Here is a 17,163-nt window from a genome sequence, read left to right as displayed (position 1 = left end):
ACTTCAAGAATGACAAATATCCATTGTTGAATTATGACTTAAAACATCAGTCGAGATTGTTGGATGGAACCTTAGTCAAAGTCATGTTTTAAACCATTACTATCATCATTCTTGGTTAAATGTAAGATCAGGAGGCAAAGAATGAAAAAGCTTTAAAAAGCAGCTCTGGTGGAAGCACTAAGGTACAACCCTCATAATAATGGTCTGCCTATCTCTCATGAATTTAAGGGAATACCTTGGCTCACCTAGGAGCTAGTTCATTTTCAGGCTCTCACCTTTAAGCTTCAGGTATATCACCCAATAGGGCAGACTTTAGAAAGCTTATAGATGCTCCTGTCACAGAAGACCATATACCCCCTATCCTGCAAATTCTGGAAGACTCCTTAGAGAATCACCTGTATGCGTTGCTGGATGGAGCCTCTAAAGGGATTGGCCAATTGTCCTTTCAAAGCTTCAACAGCCTCTGCAGTCCTGATGGCCCTTTTAGCCCATGTAAGTCATATTCAGAAACACAGGGGCCTATGAACACCCTTTTAAATATGAACAAACACAAAACCAAAGCAACAGTCAGCCTGGAAAAGGCTCTGGAGAAATTTTAGAGCAGCTTCCAGTACCTAAAGGGAGCCTACAAGAAATATGGGGCGGGACTTTTTACAACAGCATGTAGGGCTAGGACAAGGAGGAATGGCTTTAAACCATTCCTCCTTGACCCAGGAGGGTAGATTTAGATTAGATATTAGGAAGAAATTCTTTACTGTGAGGGTGGTGAGGCACTGGCACAGGTTGCCCAGAGAAGTTGTGGATGCCCCATCCCTAGAAATGTTCAAGGCCAGGCTGGATGGGGCTTTGAGCAACCTGGTCTGTCTGTGGCAGGGGAGTTAGAACTAGCTGATCTTTAAAGCCCCTTCCAACCCAAACAATTTTATGATTCTACAAAAATCCAAGTAGGTCATAAGAGCTTTAAGTAAGAAGAAAAGGAAGTCTCCGAATTAGTTATTCTATTCTTTACTCTGGTCTCTATTCTACACCATTACAAGGATTATCTAGGCTGAGAAAATACAAAGGAACAACATATACACCACAAAAGAAACCCAACCAACTACCACCACAAACAAGCAAACAACAAAACAGAAAAAAAAGCAGTGGAAGAGCTTGAAGCATTTCAAAAGCTAAGTCCAAATTTCTGGAAACTGTGTTTTAAAATACAAATTATTTTACAAACCCATTCTTAAGCTAATGTCCAGTGACTAATTTTCATCACCTCATTTTAGTCTTCAAATAGCTACTCTGAAGAATTTAACTTTGTGGAACTCTCTCCATTAAGAACTCCAGTGATTACTTTCTATCCAAGAAAGACAGATTAACTACTTTTTCAAAGAAGCAAAACTGTGCACAATGCATTCTATGCTCTGTCTTGAGGACCTGATAACAGACAGAAGCAGGGGTACAAAAAAATTTACCACTGCTATTTCTGTTACATTCATTCCATTCCACATAGTTGTTTCTATGAATGTTGCATAGGAATTTTAACCACACAGTTTTTAAATACACACATGTCCAAATACAAACACTAGATGTTTTTTGTATATGTTTTATAGTAACAATGAACAAGTGTAAATATTCACATAACACACTAAAACAAGTTTCTGAAAAACTGTTTTTAACAACTGCAAGGGAGAAACTTCAGCAAGGCATAAAAGTTAGGTGACCTTAAATTATGTTGTGTCATCAGCCACGCTGAACTGTATTTTAAAATGCCAGTTTCCCTAATATGCTGTGAAAACTCCCCCAGAAACCCCAGAGTTTCACAAGCATAACATGCATTGCTTTCTGTTGTGTCATCTCAGTGAAATACTTTCAAATTCATTCAGTACTCTGCTGTGCTGCAGGGGTTGCACAAACCCCAGGATCTACAGTTACTGCTTTTGTGATTTCCACACAAATCCACACGGTCCAAGAGATTCGGTGGCTGGTTATTTTTCCAAACTACAGCCCCACCCTGGGAACCGCTGGTGCAGGGCAGGGGTTACAACTGTCATCCTGAGCAAACTGCAGAGATGCAACCACAGCGATGGTTTAACACGCTCAAGGCAAGCCATTTACAGCAATCATTTCAGTGGCCTTAATTCCCACTAACCAAATCCAACCAAAACACTTCACTAAACTCTCTTCGAGTATTACTTCCACATGTCCCTCACTGTCTGGTAAGTCTAGGACAGCACGCACAACACAGAAACTTGCTCCCAAAGCCAATGACTATGATGCCAACGAGGGCTGGTGCCCCAGAAGAAAATCTCTCAACTGTTTTCCGATGCCCCCGAGAGGTAAAGAGGGCAGGCACGGCACTCAAGTGCGGCAGAAAACACATTTCACGGCAGCATGACTAAACTCTGGCAGCTCCACATCAGCAAAAGCCCTCTAAATATAGCACACATGACATGCTCTAGAGACACCTACGTACGTGCCGCTGAGGCAGGAACCCCCGTAGAAAGCCAGCACGTTAGAGAAACAATACGAATATAAATTATATAATGACTAAAAATAACGTGTATATATAAAACACAAACTACGTCTCCCATCTTGTTTGCTCTGCCTCCCCGTCCCGCCCTCCCCAATGGCCACACACCCGCTCTCCGGACACCTTCCGTGAGGAGGACGAGGAGAAGGAGGAACCCGCGACCCCCGAAATGGAGCACTGGAGGCCCCTAAACCCCGTCAGGCCATGCCGGGCCTGGCCGGCAGCCCGAGGCAGGCACCAGCCGCCACCTCCCTCCCCCGCGGCTTTGTTGTGGTAACCGCGCAGGCGGCCGGAGCTGATACTCATACGCACGGAAGAAGAGAGAAAGAACACGGCTAGGTGAAAGCGCGGACCTCCACGGCCTCCGGCTAGATGGCCGGCCCCCTCGCGTCGTCGGGAGAGGAAAGGCGGTGCCTGAGAGGGGCGGGAACGGAGATGGGGGAAGTCCCGACAGCTCCTTCCTGCCTCTCTCAAGTAGCGACTCTATTTCCCCTCCCACCCTTCTGGGCTCCGCAGGAATGGAGGAGAAAGTTGGGGCTCTTGCTGAGGCGATGGAGTGCCATGTTGAAGTGATAGTGCCCCAGGTTGAGGTGCAGACCACTAGGTTGAGGCGATGGGACTCAGGTGACAGTGCCCTAGGTTGACCTGATGGTGCCTCAGATTGAGATAATAGTGCCCCAGGCCGAGGTGTTAGAGCTCCAGTTTGAGGTGATGGCATCCCAGGTTGAGGCAATGAGGGCCAGTGCCGTGGTGATGGTTTCCCATGTTAGGGTTACAGTGCCCTAGACTGAGGTGATGGTGCTCTAGATTGAGATTAGTGCCCTAGGTTGGGATGAGGTTACTCATGGTTGATGTGCTGGCAGCCCATACGGAGGGGATAGCAACCCAGGTTGAGGGGATGGTATCCCACCGTGAGATGATGATGTCCCAGATTAAGGCAACAGCAACCAGGCCAAGGCGATGGCCCCCATGTTGTAGTGCCAGGGCTGCAGCACCGAGCAACATATCCTGAGGAAATGGATGAAGAAAACTGATCTGGAGGGCTTTTAGGGACAACTGACCCAAATCATCGGGGTTGGATCAGGACTTTTCTCTGAGTGCAGCTGATCTCAGCATCTTTGAATCTCAGTATAATTATTGTAGAAACATAGATGAAGCCTTCAGGTAGAGTTTCACTACTTTTTCTGCTGACTAGGTAAATGATGACTACTTACTAGTGATCTGCCACCAGGAAGTGGTAGTGTCCTGTGTAAGGGTGGGAAGGTTCCAGCTCTTCTGAAGGGGTCAGCTGCGGTACCAGACCTTGGCATTTCTTTAATAATTAGTGTCACTTTTTAACAAACTAGAAAGAATTACATGAAAAGAACTACATGAAAAGAAAGACTTCCAGATTGCTGACCCATGCATTCAAAACTATAAATTCAACTTCATTTTGGGCCCATTGTTCATCATGAAAAAGATTTAATGGCATGATCCCATTTTTTTCTGAGCATGCTGACTTTTGAGTTGAATCAGGGTTGTGCAGCCAAGATAACTGTTGTATATATAGCCATATTTCACTTGGCACATAAACACACACGGAGAGGTACATATGTATATACACATATGTACATATGTGCCTCTTTGTGTATGTATATACATATGTGTATATCCATGTATATATACATATACACATGCTACAAAATGCTGCACATTTGCTGACCTCACAATGTGAGGTCTTCGGTAGCTCACACTGGGCATTAAATGAGTGATTTTCCCCTGTGTGTCAGGTTCCTATCTACAAATAGGCAAAATACAATACCGTTATCTCATGAAGGTGTAGCAAAAAACTAAATTGGGTTAATATTAGTGTAACTTAACATATCTTGTAGAAATGTAGCCAACAAAAATTAGTAGTTACCTTCTGCAAGCAGTTCAACTGATTTTCAGTAAAAGAGGAATGAGGCCTAATGGAAAAACATAGTATATGATCATGTAAAGTCTATATTGAAATGTCTACACAAAAGAAAAAAAATCTGTGTAAGTACAAGTTTTGTAGTTGCAATATATAAACATTGAGGTAAAATTTTATCAGACAAACTATGTCTGCTTTTACAGACAGATTGTTCATATAGTTTCCACTGAAATGTGCATTTTACATTTTCAATCAAGTCCGAAGCATCTACCGTAGCAGAGAAAGTTTTAAAAGGCAAAAAAAGGTTGAAAATATTGAGCTCCTTCTTTCTGCAAGCATTTAAGAAATAAGCACAATAATTTTCTTGAGTTTCTTGAAAAGCATCAAATAAGACTTAAGATACTGAGAAGTATAACAATCTCCTTTCCTCTTGCTCTGTTAGCTAGGGTTCATGAAATCAACAGCATCCGTTACCCAGTAAATGTGTTTCTTCTCTTTCCTATGATTGTTTCTAACTATGTTAGTTATCATGCTTCTATACCATTGGGTTTAAAAGTTCATGAGCACTTCTGGGTTTTGTGCCCAAAAGGCTTTTAAAAATTTCTGTAAACTGTTAACATGACTGTAACTACAATGCAGCACCACAGCAGTTATAAAAAAGCATGCAATTAATTCAAAGTTCTAAGTGTACTAAAAATATAAACAAAGTATGCACTTTACCTACCTTTTTTTGCCTATAAGGTAGATTTCTATTTTAACTGAGAAGTAATAAATTGCTAACCTTTATAGCAATGTGATTGAAACCAGAAAGGCTCACAAAACAGAAAGTAAATGTGAAAAAGCCTTCAAGCAAGTATTTATTTTAAGCTTGCCTAAACATTTTAAAGGCACAAATTTACAGAAGTTTAAAGTTTGCAGTGCTGCAAAGGTGAAAGTTGCAAGACTGTCACTAAAGATGTAAAAGTGTGCTCAGACCATTGGGCCTTGTCTAGGGTATGTTATAAACAGGTAAATTATACTCCTAGCTCAAAGCAAAAAAAGTAAAGATGCTGACACTTCCCCCAAATCAGACATAATTTTTGTTCTAAACCAAGATTAAAGTAGTATTCTCTTTGTAGGAAAGATACTTGCAGTACTGCTTGAATAAAGTAGAGTTTGAATCTCTTACCTCATAAACTAGTTCCATGAACAAGTAAATAGTCACAGGAAGAGAATAAAATAACCCCCAGTTCAGAAAATTGACCTCTAAAGTCCTTTCGTCTTATACAGAAAAGTAATTTTTAAAGTACAGAAGGGGAAGTTCAAATAACACTGAGGTAAACTTGAAAATTACCATTGACTTCAGTGGAGCTAGGATGTCATCTAAAATATTAGAAATTGTACCTCAGGTCAAAAAGCCATAGAATCTTATTAAAAACTAAACGAAAAAAACACAATCAAATCTCCCTCTAGCTCTGTGGATACACACTTGAGTTGATTTAGACATATCTAATTCAGGGTATGATGTGTAAATCCTAGCTAAAATTGGTGGGATTACTCATTCAGACAAGAACTGGTTTTGTGCGTAAGCACTGCAGGACTACACTATTATTGCAGGTAGGTTTATTTTTTATCTTCCTTTCCACTTCTGAGAATTAATACTCTAATACGAAAATAATCTCTGTTTACACAGTACTAACAACATTACATACTCTGCTTCAGGTTAATTTAAAATTTCAATTCCCTTAAGTAGTTTTGACAGAGGCCCAGGCAGTTTCCTGAATGCATTTGCGGTAGGAGGCCTCTACATGCTCTGTCTGGTTTCTTGTGTGGATCTTTATTAAGATCCCAGAATAGAACTGGAACTGATGCCAAAGCCCTGTATTTTCTGAAATCTTGTGAGGAATAAAGTGTGTGCTAGGAGATGGATCTTTACTTTTTGTTCTGTACCTGATGAGAATAAAATAACTTTATAGGAAACCTTCTGGCGCATTGGGCCTTATCCAGAAGCTTTCGGATTCCACAGAATCTTTCTGTTGGTGGTAAAGATCAGACATGTTGAAAGAACCTTGGTCCCCAAGCCCTTTGTCAAGGCAGCAGGATGTTTTGGTGCACGGTAGTGTGCATGGGAAGGCACTGTCACTGCAATATTTTCGCTATTATGATGATTTTCACCTTTAATCACAGAGACAATAATCCATTTTGGACACTCTGGATGGTCTGAGTTGGCATTTAAAATGTCTTTGTGCAATTTAATAGCCACTAAATAGAATTAATAATAAATAAATTGTAATAAAATTGTATTTAAGTTACTGTAACGACTTTGCATAGGATTTGGGTCTGCAAGAAATCTGGAGAAGGATTTTTTACAAGGGCATGTAGTGATAGGACAAGGCAGAACAGTTTTAAACAGAAAGAGGGTAGATTTAGATTAGATATTAGGAAGAAATTCTTCACTAAGAGTGGTGAGACACTGGAACATGTCACCCAGAGAAGTTGTGGCTGCTCCATCCCTGGAAGTTTTCAAGGCCAAGTTGGACGGGACTTTGAGCAACCTCATCTACTGGAAGGTATCCCCTGCCCATGGCAGGGGGGTTGGAACTAGATGATCTTTAATGTCCCTTCCAGCCCAAACCAATTGATGATTAAGGAGCAGTGTCTCCTTTGGTCAGTGACTAATGTGGGAGCTAAAATCACTTCAAAAGTACTTTGGGATTTTAAGAGGACATTCACTGCTGCGCAAACCTTCTAAAAGATAAAGGAATGTATATATAGAGACAGTTCTGTTGTATGAGTCAGGCCATACCATCAGATGCTGTGGGTTAGGTTAGAACTAGTTCAGAAAATTCTGTGGTGGAGTCAAACATTTGCTGTAGCTTAGAATCCTGATCAGCTCTGTGCCTGCCGTGTGCCTTGGTATTCATACCTTTTCTTCAACAGGCTAGTATCATGCATCTTACAGAAGTAACTTTTTACAGAACGTGGAAAAAATCAAAGGGACTCCAACCCTAGCCAGAATACCTGTTCTTTAAAAAGAGAAGATTCAGGGCAATTAAGATCACTAGAGTTGTGGCAATCTGAAAAGTGCTTCCCAGAAGTCTCAAGACCTGTCAGCACTTCTACAGTGCTTAACTTTCTTAATAGGATATCTGCTCTTAAAATGAAGTCTGTCAGTAAATGCTTGTACATCTACTTTGGCACAGTCTGGCTTCCTTTAGGGAAGCATTGCCCTTTATTCCTACTCTGAGGAGATCAAGGCCTCCTTCCCACCTTGCCTGGGGCTGGTAACTGCTATGGAGAGGATTCATTAAGTGCACTGTGTCTATGGGGAGGTGAACATACATCCCCAGCACAGCTGGAATAGGGCAAGGCTTCTGAGCAGTTTGTTGTCAGAATATGCCACAGGCAGTCCCAACTCCTCAGACCAGCCGAGTGAGGGTAGCAATGGGAGTGCTGGCAGTCTTCCTTTGGGGTAGTGAGGCTGGGTTTTGCAGAATCTCAGTTGAGTCACTTCAATCGCTGTTCTATTAACTTTTCATGTCTGAAATCTAGTTAGTTATGGCCTCCTTCGGCTGACCAAAGGGGTGTGAGCACAGGGGTGCACACAGTGCTCATTCAGGAGGGGGTCTGAGCCTCAGAGATGCCTCCGGCCAAGGTTTTGTCCTGAGCTCAGGCCAGGGCCTCGGTGCTGTGGCCAGACCATCCCGGGCCCCACCGGTCCCACCAAACCGCAGCCCGCAGCCCTCCAGCTCTGCCAGGCTTTCCATAGCGGAGGAGCGCCCGGCAGCTTTCCGCGGTACTCAGCTCCACGCTGCGGACCCTGCGAGGAGGCACCTTCCCCACTTCGTCTCTCTCGAGCGCGGCTGTTTCCCAGGCTGTGTGCGGGGAGGGGACGACACCGCGCCCTGCCACTGCGCTGCCCTCGGGCTAAACAGTGCACCGGGCGGGCAGGCCAGGCCCGCCGTGGGGCGGCACCGGGCGGGCCGGGGACACGTGCGCCCGCCGCACCGCCCCCGCCTCCTCCCCTCCCCCAGCCGGACACCGATCGGTGCGGCGGGGCCTCCCCGCCTGCCGCCACGGCGCTCGGATCCTGCCGGTCATCGGCGAGCAGTGCTGCCGCTTCAGCCGCCAGGAAGCGGCGGGGCCGCAGAGCACCCGACTGCCGCCGGGCATGAGCTCCGGCTCCCCCGGCGGCCGCAGCGGTGCCAGTGGCGGCGGCGGGCTGCGGCGGAGGAGGACGGGGGGGGCCTCGGGAGCGGCGACCTTCGCAGGGGGCTGCCGCGGCGGGAGATGCTCTTGCTCCCAGCGGCGCCAGGAGCAGTATGTTCCCCGGTGCCGACAGCGCTAGCAGCACGGCCGGGCAGCCCGAGCCGGCGGGGGCTGCTGCCCCCGGTCCGCTGGGTTCGCACGGCCCCAGCGGCGAGGCCGGCCGCCGCAGCGCCCCGGCAGCCGCCGCTGTTGCCGGCGGCGGCGGCGTGGAGGAGGCGGCGGAAGACGAGGAGGACGAGGATCCCGGCTCGTCCCGCTTCGTGCTGGCAGCCGGGCTGGGGCTGCTGGCAGTGTCTGTCGTCCACCTGGGGCAGGAGCGGGCCGAGGCTGGGGGTGGCGGGCCGCCGTGCCTGGCCCTGCTGCTGCTCCGCCTCGCTCTCTACGCGGGCTGCGCCGCCGTCGCCGCCGCGCTGGGCACCCTGATCGTCCTCGTGTGTCGTGGCCGCCGCCGACTGCCGCCGCCGGACTTTGCCGCCGCAGCTGCTGTCCTGCGGGCTGTGGGGGTAAGTGGCGAGAGGGGAGGGGGCGGCGGCGGGCGCTCCCTACGACGGCAGGCAGAGGGGAACGGCGGTTGGCGCGTCCCGCGCTCCACAGCGGAGCGGCGGGCCTCCCGCAAGCCGTGTACCCTTGTCCTCCCGCGGCCGCAGGAGCCTGTCCGCTCTGCCGCGCGGCGGGGCTTTAAATGGAGAAAGTTGTGCTGGAGGGTAGCAGGAGTGCGGGAAAAAACGAGACTTTGCTCCGAGAGAGACCTTCAGAGTGCGGAATCACTCGTATGGCAATTTGTTGTTGGCTGTGTCTCAAATCCCTTTCTGCTCCTTCGGTTAAAGTGCCATTAGTAAAAGAGAGAGACGTGCTCTAAGAGCCAGCATAGCATTGCTTAAATGCCTGATCTGGAGTTGGGCAGTTTCAGATAGTGTTATCATAATGTCATGAAGAAGTGCCAGAGTGTTTTCAAACCTTTGCAGACTTCTACACAAAAGATAAATTTGCTTTCTGTATGTCTTCTAAGATGTACTAATTAATGTTCATGAGCTCTTCCTAGCTCACTGCTAAGTAGTTTTTGGTTGTTTTTTTTCCTTGGACGGGACCTATAGCACAGGGTATTTGAAGACTGACTACAGGTGCTGGTCAGAATAACTTTGCTGTCACCCACGAACGTCCCCACCCCGCCCATCAAGTCATCCAGGGCTCTGGAGGTGATCCTAGACAGTCCGGAAAAGCTGCGGCTGGAAATGAGGATCCCCCCTGCACTCCGCCTGTGCCACGGGTTGCAGGGATGTGGCGTTTGACACCACAGCTGACGACTTCATCCGGGTGCCCTTGGTCCCTCACCCGGCAAATTGTAGACCTTAACGTGGCATGTTAGCAAGCAAAGTGCTGCAGCCGTAGACAGTGCCACTGAGGTGCTATTTCACTTTGGTGAGTGTCACACAGGATACCTGAGAGTGCTCTACAAAGAAATAGGAGCATAATTGGTCTGCTGCCTCACAGTTCTGGTGACCCAGTTCATTACACTTAGTACGCATACTCTTCTTGTTAGCAGCAAGTAAATAATGCTGTCACTTCTGTGTTTCTGGGGCTGCGGTTGATGCAAATATACTTGCAGAAACACTTCTGTGTTTCTGGGGCTGCGGTTGATGCAAATATACTTGCAGAAAGCAAGGGTCCTGGCAGGGCAGAAAACTTGTTAGAAATCACTTGCTGATACAGTTGGCTGTCTTTTCGTCTTGCCAATCAAATTGGCTAATGACCTGTAGTAGTGGACCTAGGAAGGGAAGGAGCCTGTGTTTGTAAGCAGTGCATCTTTCCAGGCCTGCATTTAATGGGAACTGGCAGGACATTGTCAGTAGTAGGGGGTGTTTGGCTGGGGGTTGGTAACTTTAGTGAATAATACAACTTGCAAAGTTGCATTCAGGATCTGTGTGTGGCAGTGGTTGTGCGTGATAATCATTTTGTCTTCTCAGTAGACTTTTAAAAATACTTTTTACTTTGAAGACTCAGGATCATACTAATTTATTAGAAGGGAATGAAGAACAAATAGTGTGTATGAGTGTTTGAAGTGAAAAATGAGAAGATGTAACGCAGAAAGTCAGCAGGCTATAAGCAGAAGGTACCTGTTCTGTAGGTAGTGTATTAAGTGGGTACAGCTATTTTTTGGCATAGGAATGCTGGGGAACTAATATATATATATATATATAACTAATATATATTAAATGCTATATGCTTTTGTATTTCACCACTCAATCAAAGGGGGAGAAAAAAAGCATCAGTAATAAATTCTTGTTGCCTTCAGATTTCAAAGAATCTGAGAATGGTTTGGGTTGGAAGGGACCTTAAAGAACATATAATCTCAACCCCTCTGCCATAGGTAGGGGCATCCCCCGCTAGACAACGTTGCTCAAAGACCCCATCGAACCTGGCCTAGAGCATTGCCAGGTATGAGGCATCCGCAGCTTTTTCTGGGCAGCCTGTTCCAGTTGCCCAGAAAAGTTGTGTTCCACCACTCTCGTAGTAGAGATTTTTTTTCCAATATCTTACTATAACTTACCCTCTTTCAGCTTAAAACTGTCCCCCCTTGTCCTGTCACTATAAGCCCTTTTAAAAAGTCCCTCTCCAGATTTCTTGTAAGCCCCCATTATGTACTGGAAGCTGCTCTAGGGTTGTCCCTGACCCTTCTCCAGGCTGAACAATCCCAGCTCTCTCAGCCTGTCTTCATAGAAGAGGTACTCCAGCCTTCTGATCATCTTCATGGCCCTCTGGAGGTTTGCAAGGTTAAATATTTTGGTGATACTGCCACAGCTCCAGTGACATTTTTGTTTAGATAAGTATAGCAGCACATCTGGATGTGTGTTAATTTACTTCTAGGAGAACATACTGTATGCATAATATAAAAAAGAAATAATCCATATGTAGGCTTAATAAGGGAAATGTCGCTGCTGCTGCAATGAGGAGCAACTTTCAGATTTGTGAAACAAGCAAACAATGAAAATCAGTTAAATTTAGAAAGCCAAGAGTTGAAGAAAAAAATCAGATTTACTGCTCTCTTTCTCTTCCCCTTTCTGAAAAACATAATACATAAGCCCACTGAACAGGAGTGAAACTTGAACTGTGCAGAGACAGATACAGTCACAACAGTTACTGTATCCTATGCACTTTCTTTTAGTGGGATGTTTCTTCTTTTTGTGGTATGTTATTGCCAGTTTCTCTTCAGGATGTTTTCCTTTTGCCACCATCCGGTGGATTTGTATATGTAAATAGTGCCCACCTGCTCTTGCTTTTCTAGTACGTGGTGTTTGGATTTATTAGTTCTGTGGAATGTGTTCATTGTTTCAGAAGGAAATTGAAATCTTAAAAGTCACCGCTAAAGCAGCAGCACCTGCTGCAGTCCTTTTCATGGGATTGTTTCTTTACCCCTCCTCCTGATTCTGTTGAAATTTTTCTTTCCTGCCTCTTTGCAGTGTTTTCAAAATTTAACCTGGCTGTAGAAAAGGGACTGTCAAGCAAGGAGCAACAAGGTACTTTCTCTTTAGAAGCTGTAATTCCAGGCATCTTATTTGGGTGTCTCATGCCTTCAATTTAGAGTTGTTGATTTTGTTTTGATACAAAATGGCTTCATGGCTGCAAAGCTCCTTGACATACTTTTTCTGAACACAGTTTTGTATATGTTTGGCAGGTTTCCCAATTGGTGCTTCAGCAACATGTAGGTGAAGAAAGTAGTAGTGTCTGTATAGGCAGCATATAGAAGTGTAGGCCATTCGCTAAAATGGTTTTTGAAGTTTCCTCCATACATTTATCTTTGAAATATTTGTAGGTAATCTTTTTATTATACATCCCTTTGTATTTACACTGCTTTATTATCATTCAGCTGTCACTCTCCCAGTTTTCATAGAGCCTTACGAGCCTGCTGTCTTTTCCTTTCTGGCAGCCAGTAGTAGGATGACAGTAAAGCAAGAATTTCTTAAGCCTTTCTGCATCTGAAGAACCTCTGTTGGCCTAGCAATTTAAAATATTTTATTTTAGGAAAAAGTCTTATGGCTGATGTCTTACTCTGCATGTGTCGTTATGTGCACAAACTCAGGGCACATGGATTGATTTTTCATTCTTTGAGTGAGCTTCACATTGGGGTTAACAAATGAGGAAATACTTAACTATTCAGTAATAAATATTTACTCTAGTGGGAGTCAGTCTCAGCTCTTGGAGAGTGGGAGTACTCTTGATCAACTTCAAAGGGACTTGGATCGAGTTCTTCATGCTGTGCTGAAAAAGGGGAGTTTTTTGTAAGCTTTCAATTCTGCAAGTACTTACAGTGTGAGTTTAGTGCTGTTGATTTCCATGGTCCTCTTCATGCAACTGTGTAACTTGGGTGAGGAAGTGCTGTGTTGCAGGTTTGAACTTCGGAAGAGCAAGGTGCATGCCTTATCGTTTTGCTTGAACTTGCAGCTGGTGAAACGATCTTTCCAAATGTGAGGCTGTGGTTTGTTCAGAGTACTTTTCGTGTAACCCCTTTGAGACTTGAAAGGTGAAGACTTTCTGCTGAAGTCAGGTATCTCAGCAAGAGCATTTGAAATCTGCTGCAAACTGCAAAGCAAGGTGTGCAATTTATATTGCCATGACGAGGTGTGCTTTCAACATAGTCTTCCCATATATGAGAGCTCTGATCGCAAGGTCTATCTGGAGAGTCTTCCAGCTTCCATATAAAGGTTTGCTTCTTCCAGTGTTCCTTTATATCTTCATTGGAAAGGGAAGGGAAGAGGGTGTACAGGGAACTCGTAATATTTACTTATTAATTTAAGTACTTGCAGACATTAATAATATTGCTAAATAGTTTGTATTGAAATAGTGGGAATTGAACGACACCCTGGAGTTGTACATTTTGTTATTGCCAGCAGTTGTACATTGTGTTATTTTTCAGCACTTCTCAGGAGCTGTTTTAGGACAAGATTATTTGTGGTGGAGGAGGGCAGCAAAGTGCAGCATGCCAGCAAAAAGGCATGGTGACCCAATTGTACTTTGATAAAAATGTCTGTCTCAAAGGGGATTTTCACTTTTCAAATATCAGTGGACTTGCTCATACTGGTAATAGCCCTGGTTAGAACATGTGTCACCTTTTAAATTCAAGCTTGCTCCCTACACTGTTAACCTGTGTGGTTGTAGAGGAGATGTCTTTGACTCATATGAAGAGCCATGTTAACCAAGTTAGTGGGAAGGAGAAAGAAAACACTTTTCCCCTCGTTTCCAGTGTGAGTTGTTTCTCCACCAAAAAAACCTGGCAGGACAGTTTCTTTTCAGTATAGTGTTTTTACTCTGATTCAAAGCAAAAACACTTTAGGTCCTGTAGTTTATAGATATGTCTGCTACAGTTTGTTTCTAGGGATGTTGTGGAATCCTTAGGGATTTCAAAGCTTTTTCAGACTCGAAGTTTTGTCAGGACTGCATGCATTGATTACCTGCAGGCATAACTTTGAAGTGGTTACTTTATTCTCACAGGAGACTGATCTCGATAAATTAAGTGTTGAAATGCTCTTCAGATTCTGTGTCTCACTTATTTGTCCCATAACTCCTTAGCAATGAGCAGACTTAGTTTTCCTCACAGCATTTTCTCCATCATGTATATTTAGAGATCTCGTCTTGTCATGCAACCCTATTTCCTTTCATTGTATCTTGTGTGGTCTTAAGCTCTGCATTGTATTGTGCTTGACATTTAATTTTCTCAACATTGGATTAGATTGGCATTTCATATGTTGCTGGATGAATCAGGCTTCTTTTACCTTTGTAGGGACTGCTTCACACTTGAAAAGTGTTTTATGACTGACAGTGTAACTAGGGAGCTAGTTCATTTCTTCTGATGACTGAGCCACGCTGAGTCAATAAGAAAGAGTGGTGGGAGGCTCATTGGGATCTTGCTGTCAGGTCCCTGGCAAGGGAGTCCTAAAGGAGTAAGGTCAAGAGTGAAAGCATCTTGCATTCAAGATACACCTTGGGATTGAAAATACAGTGCACATATATCAAATGTTGTAAAACCAAAATTTGATCAAGTTCCTTCTTATTCCAGGTCTTGGTTCCTTGTGCTCTACAAAGGAGAGCAGCAAAGTTTACCCAAGGAAGAGTCAATTGTATAGAATACCATATCCTTTACCAAGCTGCCACTTTGTAAAGTGATTTAAAAAGCACAAAGCAAAACACCCAAGCCCCCCAAATAATCCTCAAACCCCCAAAGAAATTGTGTAGTTGAAAGGAGAACAGGCTTGTGTCATGGGAGGTTTATATGACCAATCACTTCATACCATTTTTTTTCCTGTATTAAACATGCACAGTGAAAGAGAGCAAGTTAATGTTAACAAAATCAATGATGACAATTCATTCTGCATGTTCTGTGATGCTCTGATAAAAAGACAGAACATCCTACCTTTATACAGTGAAAAGTCATGAGGCAGGGAGGGTATAGCAATAGACAATGCAAGAGTTCCTCGTTGATTGGCAGGCTGAGGCTCTGCGGCTGAGGCTGTGCAGCTGAGGCATGAGTCTGCGCAGGCTTTTCTGGCTTGCCAGCAATTCAGTTTTCATAGCACATGGCTCTTCTGGCTTTGAAGTATAGGCCACGGGTTCCTGTTATCTGTTTAACAGAGAAGAGTGTGGAAATGTTCAGTAGACTGGAGCTGTCCATGTATGCTGAGAATTTATGTAAGCTTTTATTTTGGTGATAATATTAAGGTTCCTAGCAGGCAATAATGCTGGGTTTTTTTTGCTGAACAGAAATCTGAATACTGACTAACCAATTACTTCTTAGCTGTACTGAAGGGGATGAAAGTATTACCTGAGAAAAGTTTCATTTCCATATTCTTGTCTGGCTAGTATTATGTGAAAGCTCAAGTCAAGGAAGTTCTGCCTTCATTATAGTTTTTGTACTGCTGCAGTTTTATCAGTTTTGAACATGGTACATTTAAGGTAAAGTTCCCAGTATAATAAACATGGTTTACATGTTCCCGGAGCTACTGTGGTAGTGGAAATAAGATCCACTGATATTCTAAAATGGTTATTGAGATAATGATACTTAACATAATAGGATTAACATGCTTTAAGTATGTTGATTTTTAAATTGGTAGCTATGGTATCCCTTAATATATGTAGATTAATGCTTAAGTGACGTGTACTTGCTTTGTAATCTTAAATAGAACTATAGGTATTAATTTAAAATAATAATTCTTGTGAGTAGATAATTTATTTTTGCATCAGAAATTGGAGTAAAGTTTACTACTGTAAGAAAACATCTATCCAGATGGGTTAAAGCTGAATTTATGGAGAGTTAAGTGAAGTATTATTTGAAATTGTGACTCTCTATCATCAAAGTCCAATCTGATGTTAATGTGTGTTTTACAAAGAAAAGAAGCAAGTTAACAGGGCATTAGTGTGTGGAGCAAGTAGCTGGAGTAACTGGATAGTTCTTATATGCTGAATTAGATGTAGTCTTTGCCTTGTAGATCAGTGATTAAACTGAGCATCTCATGCGCAATGTCCATTTTTACTGTGGGATCTGTCCTGAGCTCTGTTCTAGTTTTGTTGTAATTGAGTTAATATAATAGAAATAATTGTTAATTTTTCTCTGCTTCTGGCTTTACTCCCATGGCAGAGTAAGTCTGCATGTGGTGTGCCTGTAGCAGGTGCCTGGCTTTCTGCTGTTAGCTTTGAAGATTTGCATTTGATGACTGAGTATTGCAGATGGATTTCTCAATAGTGGAAAATACTCCTGTTTTCTCTGTGCTTTGCCATTTATTCAAGGTAGTAGTTGAAACACCTTAATTCTTTATTCTTTAGCATTTTCTTCAGAACTGATTTAAAATTGTTTAAACCAATAAATGACGTTAATTTTTGCATCTGTAGGAGATTGAACCCAAGACAAAATTTTGGGCTTAATGCTAGCATTGTTTTGGTTTTTTTCCCCTGGGCCTTTCAGACTGTTGTTTTCTGTGTTTTAGACCATTCTCAAAAGTATCAAATAATGAGTATTATTGAGAAGTCTCCAGGAAATACACACATCTTTTTTTTTCAGCCTGTAAACAAAGTAAAAATTAGAGAAAACTTAAACTGTTCCAGGAAACAGGCCTCCCTATTTGTTAGCAACCTCATTCTTTGCATGCACTTTCCAAATGTGCTCCACCCTTCAAGTCATTTTATCTTATTTAGGTTTAAGTTTCATTGTGATTTCTGCTGTTCTTTAACAATGAAATCTGCGGAGTGGAGCCTCTGATTTTTGTGTTTTGGGCTGGGATTTTTGGTTGGTTTCGGTTTTTGTTTTTGTTTTTTTTTTTTTTTTTTTTTGGCTGTGGTAGTGAAGTCAGGGCTAATGGGAACATACCAGGTTTTAATCGGTATGAGCTGGAGTTTTGACTGTGTAAAATCCATTCACGAGCATCTTTGGGCTCAGTCAAGGTTATGCCAGCTGTTTCATGAAATGTAGCACTGTTTTCCTTTAGATAAGCCACATGAATCAAAATGTGAAAACATT

The 17,163-nt window shown here is 43.5% G+C and overlaps 1 protein-coding gene across 3 annotated transcripts in view; it reads right to left on the bottom strand.

Moving 5' to 3' along the window:
- The window catches only part of CFAP97 (cilia and flagella associated protein 97), a 35,173-nt gene extending 32,258 nt beyond the window's left edge, over positions 1-2,915 (bottom strand). The window contains exon 1 of one of the 3 annotated variants that reach the window (XM_080624038.1): positions 2,831-2,915. The gene's annotated coding sequence lies outside the window, so the exon portion shown is untranslated. Of the gene's footprint in view, positions 1-2,626 lie in introns of all 3 variants that reach the window. The other 2 variants (XM_080624039.1, XM_080624037.1) reach the window with 2 other exon arrangements.
- Positions 2,916-17,163: the final 14,248 nt, after the last annotated feature.

Source organism: Psittacula echo, assembly GCF_963264785.1.
Source record: "Psittacula echo genome assembly, chromosome: 1".
NCBI classification, from domain to species: domain Eukaryota; kingdom Metazoa; phylum Chordata; class Aves; order Psittaciformes; family Psittacidae; genus Psittacula; species Psittacula echo.
This window is presented reverse-complemented; position numbering and strand designations above follow the sequence as displayed.